Source organism: Ailuropoda melanoleuca, chromosome 12, assembly GCF_002007445.2.
Source record: "Ailuropoda melanoleuca isolate Jingjing chromosome 12, ASM200744v2, whole genome shotgun sequence".
Lineage (NCBI taxonomy): Eukaryota > Metazoa > Chordata > Mammalia > Carnivora > Ursidae > Ailuropoda > Ailuropoda melanoleuca.
The window spans coordinates 6,099,296-6,107,041 of record NC_048229.1 but is presented as its reverse complement, the minus strand read 5'-3'; the positions used below and the strand labels follow the sequence as shown (position 1 = coordinate 6,107,041).

The following is a 7,746-nucleotide window of genomic DNA, read 5'->3' as shown; positions in this document are numbered from 1 at the left end:
GGCAGGGCGACTCGGAGGAACGCGACACTTGCCAGGCCAAGGCAGGAGCCCTTCCCACTGGCTGCCACTCTCGCTTCCCACGACTGCCAAGTGGTCAGACAGCAGGCTGCCCGTCAGATGGAACGCTCTGCTCCAAGGCACAGGGCAGTGCCTCTTCCTCAAGCTGTCCCCAAGGCTGCCGCTTGGGGCCCTGCCGTCTAAATGACCTCACAGGGACCAACCGGTTCTTCAGCCTGGCCTGGGCTAGATGTGGGGGGTGTGGGGGACACTCCTAAGGGCCCAGCACCCACATGCCCCTTCATGCATCAGCCTAATCCGGGTCGATTGTGGGGTGAGAGCTGGGCCCGAGAAGGCTGGGACTCGGGCCAGCACTGCTCAGAAGGGGCAGTAAGGGCCCTCCATAGCTATAAATGGGGAGCAGTGGGGCAGGGGCCAGTGGGGGGAGGAAGGTGGAGTCCGTCCTGCTTCCAGGAGCCGCCCAGCCCAGCATGGCTCTGGGTGACTTGGGAAAGCTCCTCCGGGTCTCTGTCGGTCTCTGCCCATCTGCTAGGCCTGACCTGGAACCCCGGTGTGTTGACTGCTGCCTGGGAAGTCAGAGGGCTAGTGGTGACCCAAGCACCAATTCTGGCCCTGGCTGTCTCTGTGGGTCCAGGGGGGCCCCTCCTGGGCGCTATGGCCACGACCAGCTCCAGCTGGGACGCAGCCCTGTGCCTCGGTTTCCCCATCAGCACCCCTGCTGTGCCATGTACGCTCAGGGGCCTGGCAGAGCCCAGGCTTCATCTTCCAGGCCCCGGGCAGCTCCATGACCACACCTCCTGATAGAAGGTCCCCCTGGCTGTGAGCAGCACCGGCCTTCCAAACATTTGGGAGCACGAAAAGCAGCAGCTGGCCTGGCCCTGATCCTAGGAGGACAGGCTTTGATAGGGAGCGGCCGTTTGAAAGCAATCCATTTTTAAGTTCTGTGCTGGAGGANTGGTGACCCAAGCACCAATTCTGGCCCTGGCTGTCTCTGTGGGTCCAGGGGGGCCCCTCCTGGGCGCTATGGCCATGACCAGCTCCAGCTGGGATGCAGCCCTGTGCCTCGGTTTCCCCATCAGCACCCCTGCTGTGCCATGTATGCTCAGGGGGCTGGCAGAGCCCAGGCTTCATCTTCCAGGGTCCAGGCAGCTCCATGACCACACCTCCTGATAGAAGGTCCCCCTGGCTGTGAGCAGCACCGGCCTTCCAAACATTTGGGAGCACGAAAAGCAGCAGCTGGCCTGGCCCTGATCCTAGGAGGACAGGCTTTGATAGGGAGCGGCCGTTTGAAAGCAATCCATTTTTAAGTTCTGTGCTGGAGGACAGCCTTATAAAACGGTCACCCTGTCACCTTACTCCTGTGGGCCAGGCAAGCACAGTCTCACGTTCTCACCCAACATCCCTGTTCTGCACAGAGGGAAGCTAAGGTTCCTGGGATTAGCAACTTCTGGAGGTCACAGAGCCGGGACTCACCCTCCAGCCAGTAGCTAACAAGCCTTGCTCTTCCTGACACCCCAGGTCTGCCCCGACCTCCCAGTTTCCCCATCCTGGGAGCCCAGAGTCTCGGGAAGGCCTTAGCCATGCAGGTAAGCAGGAGCCCAGCAGGTGAATGAAGCCAGGCAGCAAGAGCGTTTTAAAATGAACCGTCCCCCGGTTCCCGGTCCGCGCAGCCTGCCGCAGCCTGCCGCAGCCTGCCAGAGCCCCATCGTGGCCACAGGCTGCGATGATGGTGTGCACACACCTAGAAAGCTGTGAAGTGCTTCATGAGGGCACCGAGTGACAGGCCAAGGGAGGGCACCGGCGAGGAACAAAGTGCTCTGCTCACACAGTCCCTCTTGGCCCTTCTGGTCTCCAGAGGGCACCTGCCATTAACCCTGTTGCACAGACCAGGAAACTGAGGCTCGGAGAGGCCAAGGGAATTCTCCAAGGCCTCGTGCCCAGGCTGATGGCAGAGGGGGGATCAGGACAAGGTCTTCTGACTCGCTTTCACCCTCTGCTCTCCCCCAGCACCAGGTGGGCACCTAAGGGTGGGAGACAGGCTAGAGGTGGCCCAACGTCCCAGCGCTCCTCTGGGGTACCGCCTCCTGTTCTCCCTGCTACCCTCCAAGCTGCCTTCACAGAGGTGATGGGGACCTGGGGAGAAAACAGCCTCTCGCTATGGCAACAAGGTGGGGAAACTGAGGCAGATGCTGGGGAGCTGCTGCTAGCTTGAACTGAACAGGGCACATCAAGTGGCTGACTTATTCACTCCCACCAGGCTAGGCTTTGTCAGGGAGATAATGGAGGCACGGAGGTTGCGAGGAACAGGGATGGGACTGACGGTCTAGTGCTCCCTCGCCACAACTGCCCCAAGGATCGGAGGGTAGCCATTTACTGCGAGGGGCTCTCAGGAACCCAGGCAGCAGGGGGCCACAAGGCTGACATAATGGAAGCATTCGCAACCACAGGTTAAACCAGCACCCCATCGAGAAGCCATCAAGAGTCACAAACAATTTTCTCTGGGCCTGGGACAGGCAGCAGGCTGTGTCCTATGGAAGAAGAGACTCAGGCCACCAGGCAGGGGCCCTGGGGAAGGCATCCCAGCCTGGAGCCCCATCAGGGAGCCCCAGGAGGGAGCTGGGGAGGAGCCTGACCTCGGAGGCCCTCGTGCCTGGGACCACTGCCTCTAGAGAGACTGCGTGGCCTGAAAGTCTCACCCCCGTGGCTCCCTCTCGCCCAGCCATTGGCCTTATCCATGTGGCTTCTTGTGGGGTCTCTGAGGTACAAATCCTTTGGGGAAAAGCCCTTAAACTAAGTCTTTTTTTTTTTCTTTCACATACCTTTTAACTTCAAAAAAGTTGCAAATATACTGTGAGAACTTTCATATACCCGCACCCCAGCACGACTGTTTACATCATTTGCTTTACCACTGAGTGCTCTCTCCCTGCACGTGTCTATGCACACAGTCTACACGCATGCAGTCTGTTTGGAAGCATCAGAGCATAAGGTGCTGGGAAGTCCGAGGGCATGAGCACGATCCCAGTCTGCCCGGCACCCTCACACACCCCTCCCTCGTGCTGAGGCGTGTGAAGGAGAAGGAAACTGAGGCTCAGTCTCCTGACACGCAGTGCCCCTCCTACTACATCGAGCCATCCACACCTAAGCTCTCGGCATAGAGCAGACAGACCCCTCTCTGCAGACTGTCTTCCCGATGATGTGATGATGCCAGAAACATTTTTAGAAGAAAGCAGAATAAAGAGCGGGTCCGGCCCAGGTGATGGAAGTTCTCTACGGTACAGTGTTGACTCCCGAGTTCCAGGCAGGAGTGGGGGGCTGGGGGGCAGACAGTGAGGGGCTCCCCACTCAGGCCCCGGGCTGGGGCCTCCTTCAGGGCCTGCTCTCCACTTCTTTCTTTTTCCTTTTCTTTCCTCAGACAACTAGGATGGATGGACTCCTCTTATCACAAAGCTCAGTGGCACAGGGCCCAATGAATGAACGAACGAACGAATGAATGAATGAATTTGAATCTGAGATCTGAGTTCACGCTCTGGCTTCCCTGTGTGGGTTACTCAAGCCCACTGAGACTCAGTGTGCTTGTGTGTAAAATGGGACCACACCAAGCACTTCTAACGCGGCTGCAGACTGTTAACTTAGATAAGATGGGGGGGGGGCAGAGACTGCTGAGACTGAGCTCTGAGAAACGAACCAGAAATGGGGAGAAACTGGGAAGCAAAGCCAAGGAAGCCTAAATATGAACAGTCCAGAGCAGGGATGTGCGCGCGCCTGGCCTTGCTCTGCACATCTGCAGCTTAGCAATCTCTCTGACAACTCCCCTTCCTTTTGGCTTGAGACACTCACAGGCCCAGGATGCAAAGCTGGCAAACCGGGGGCTTTCCCTGCAAACGCACATGTGCCAGACTCTGTGAGCCATGCGACGACGCAGCCCCAGGGGGCAGGGGAAAGACAGGTGCTGGGAGAAGTGGGCAGGAAGGGTCTGTCTCACGCAGGTAAGAAAAAAAGCTGAAAAGCAATGCATAAACGGGAAGCCGTACAATCTTGTCAACACCAGGGGCCTTTTATAGGAGATCACGTTGCCACCAGCAGAATGCCAATGGGTGCGTGCAGCCCTGACGGCAGAAGGGGAAGACGGATCCGTGTGTGCGACTGTGCACACATGCAACTGTTTGCACGTGTGCATGAGGGTGTGAGTGTGCACATGTGTGGCTGTGTATACGGGTGGGGGGGCTGCATGTATGTGGGGGGGTGCATATGTTGAGATTGCCTGTGTGTGCAGACCACATGGGTGTGTATGTGTGAGTGTGGAGTGTGAGTGTACATGCGTGGCTGCGTGTGTGTGTCTGTGTGTGTGTGTGTGACATCGCAAGACAGATCAGGATCGTTGATGTTCATGAGCTTCCTTTCTCTTGCTCACTTTCTTAAACCATGTGTGTAGCAAACATCAGCAGCTACCACCAACAGACTTTCTCTGAGCCGAGCGTGGGGCTGGCCCAGGGCACTGGCTCAGCTTCCCAGGTGGACGCGGTTTCGAGGTTCCGAGTCCGAGAATCCTGGATGCTGAGCCAGCACTGCTGTCCTGCCTGGCCCAGCCTGGGTGGTGGACACCAGCGCTCAGGGGAAAAGTAAAACAGGTTTTCCTCTCCGAGCCTCGTGAGAGCTGTCAGAACCATCGGGCTTCCCACCGAGCCCTTCCCTGTATCCCAGTGCTCCCGTGGAATTAAGGAAGAGAGTCACTCACCGCCTGAACGCCAGCCAACGGATGATTATCCCACTTTTCCTGGAATGAGCTTTCCACACTTTCTCTGGCTAGAGCCATCAGCAGCCAGGGCTCCCACCTCTCCGACCTGCTCTCACACCCTCTGCGGCTCTTTACAGAAGCTTTCAAGTAAGTCACTGCTACGTGAAATTACACTAAGAGAGAAGGCTGGCTCCTTGTGCTGGGGGAGGCTGGCACAGAGCACTCAGGATTCACTATGGATGAGACCAGGCGGGTCAGTGGAGCAGAGCTTCCCCCCTCCAGCACCAGCCCCGCTCTGCCATCCTTCCGACTTTCTGGCTTGCTGGGATGACTGAGCACACGTCTATCACCAAAGCAACACCCCCACCCTGGATGCACATGAGAGACCCCAGGGCAGAGTCACCCCAGCTGCGGCACGCGGGGTCAGCCTCCCGTGGAGGCTGACAGCAAAGACGGGAGCAGATCACCGCCGCGTGTGGGGCAGACCTCTTTCGTGTCACATCAGATAATTCCGTGCTCCAGCAAACCAAAAGCAAACCAAACAAAACCAGCACACCGCCTCCCACCCATCACTCAGCTCGAAAACTTATCAGAAATTACAGCAAACCAACAAGAGTCCAGACGCGGGTAATGTCATTAAGAAGCCTGCACAGCACCCAGATGCCAGGAGGGTCTCTGTGACAGACTCCAGGCTCAAAGTGAGGGGAAAGCAAGACAGTGCAGACGTCTGCAGACACAGAAGCATTCTTCTCGTCCAGCCCAACAGGAACCGGCCTGATTGTCAAGGGGAAGGACCCAGAATCCAGGGTCTAGGGCAGCTTGGGAGAAACAGGGGTTTGGGGGATGTGTAAATATAGTTGGAAGAGCCCCAACCCCAGAACCAGACGGGGAGCCCTGTCTCGGGCCGCCTTCGAGGCTGAATTGTTATTAAAGCAATCTGTCAGAGAAGACACTGAAACAGAATATATAATCCAACCAGACGCCCGGGAGCCTGGCTCTAAGACACACAGCCGCCGTTTTAGCCCCCCGCGTCGGGCGCCTCCTTCAGAGTCTCAGGCTGTTTCCCGCATACCTGCACCAAACTTTGAAGCTTCCCTGTGAGTCAGACAGGCCACTTGGCGCTCGCTTTCTATTTAAAGATCACAGAGGGCTTCTCAGACACCATTCAACCCGTGGCTTCTAAGGACTGGGTGCTAAATCCATTCCCTTTGGGCCTCACTTTCCGTCAACATAGATGTTTTAGTGGACCATGGGAGGGCCGCCCCTGCACTGCTGTGCAGGAGACAGAGGTAACAGGGAGGGGGCTCCCCCCCGCCCGCCCACAGGGCGCAGATCTGGAGAATGCCCCGGGACCTCAGCGGCTCCCTCCAGGAAAGCCATCCTGAGCACCATGGCTGGAAGTGGGGAAGACGAGACAGAATGTCGACCCACTGGGCAGTGGTCTTAAAATCCTGTCTGAACCAAACTCTGCTGAGGGACGGTCCCAGACAGATGGCTTAGCCACCAGGAACTAGCCAGCAGAGGCTTCTCGCTTTCCACCATCCTCTCGGAGATTCTTGGTTATGGGGACAACACATTCCCCCACTGAACTCCATTCCAGGTGAGAGTGAACTAGCAGAGATGCACAGCCCGCGGGGGGCCGCTGGGGAGCCCTGTCCCATCTAGGGCGCACGTGCGAGCCCCACCACGTCCCCTCCCCCGGCCAGACCAGGTCCAGGTCCAGGAAAGCAGACTGTCCGTGCTCTGCAGCAATTACGCGGGCAAACAGGAGTGCAATAGACAGCAGCGGGCTCAAGCGCCAGGGGCCAGGAGACCCCAGGCCCCCCAGCTCTGCGGAGCCCCTCCCAGCCGGCCAGGCAGGCCATGCCTCTCCCTCCCCAGCTCCCTCTGCCCCAGCTACTCAGAGAAAGCCAGCAGCCCACGTGACCAGACGGAGCTTTCCTTGCTAATAAACCCGTCCCAAGGCTGTGACAGTTTTCGGAAAATTACCTTTCAGGAAGAAAATGTAAGGAAGGGGAAGAGGGGGGACAGAGTGTGAGAGCCGGAGCGGCGCACCGCAGCCCCCCGTGTCTGCGGAGGTCCGCCCGGCTCCCCATGCTGCCCGCCTCAGGGAGCCGCCCCCGGCTCGCAGCTCTGCTGGCAACCCAGGCCTGGCGTCCGGAGGGCGCCCCCGAGCGCCGAGGTCTCCGGATGGATGGAGAGACAGCCGGCCGGCAGGCAGGCAGGCAGGAGCCCCGGGCTGGCAGGGACGCAGGAGGAAGGGAGGCCAGGAGGAAGAGGTGGGGAGAGGAGAGGGAGGGGGGAAGAGGGAGAATTGGTTCTCTCTCCTCCACTGGGACCACTGAGCTAAGTTGCCATGGAGAAGGGGGAGCCGCTGGCAGAGCCTGAGGCGGGCAGAGGAGCCATATGCCAGAGGGAAGGCGTCAGCGGAGAGCCAATCCCCACCTGTTCCCGGCGCAGCCTCCCCCAGCCCAAGTCTGGGGCCCACGGAGGCCCAGTGGGGCAAGGAGCGCTCTGCACAGCATGAGAGGGGGCTTGGGGCAGGAGCCGGCCTCCCTCACCTGGCTCCGCGCTCCGTCATGCCCCGCCCCTGCTGAGAGCTGTGCTCTCATCTCAGGCGGCGCTGCCGGCCATACCGCGGGGACAGGGGCCAGAGCCTCTCCGAAGGCCTGGGCAACGCCTGGGGCCCTGGGGTCCGGGGAGGCACTGCAGACCTCCACCCACCTCCCCATTTCTAAAAATCAGAGCAGCCGGACGCCGAGTCACAGGCCTCATGAGTGTCAGCCACATTTCCCACCCTTAGGAACAAGTGTGTCCCCTGCACAGGGCTCCTTTGCCCACAGCCACCTATGCAGAGGGCCAGGGGGGTAGGGGGGCTGGGGGGCTGGCGGGCCGGCCTTTGCCACTGGCTCGGTCACACTCCAAGCGGCAGAAATGGGGCTGGGGAGAGAGAGCCAGGAGGCCTGGCTTGGGGCCTCTGTATCTCCACATGG

The 7,746-nt window shown here is 59.3% G+C and overlaps 1 protein-coding gene across 9 annotated transcripts in view; it reads right to left on the bottom strand.

The window, feature by feature from the left end:
• Positions 1-7,746, bottom strand: part of PITPNM2 (phosphatidylinositol transfer protein membrane associated 2) — a 109,448-nt gene that overhangs the window by 70,104 nt on the left and 31,598 nt on the right. The window contains exon 1 of one of the 9 annotated variants that reach the window (XM_034638679.1): positions 6,743-6,838. The exons of the other annotated variants lie outside the window; for them this stretch is intronic. The gene's annotated coding sequence lies outside the window, so the exon portion shown is untranslated. Of the gene's footprint in view, positions 1-6,742; positions 6,839-7,746 lie in introns of those variants that run through there. 9 annotated transcript variants of the gene reach the window in all.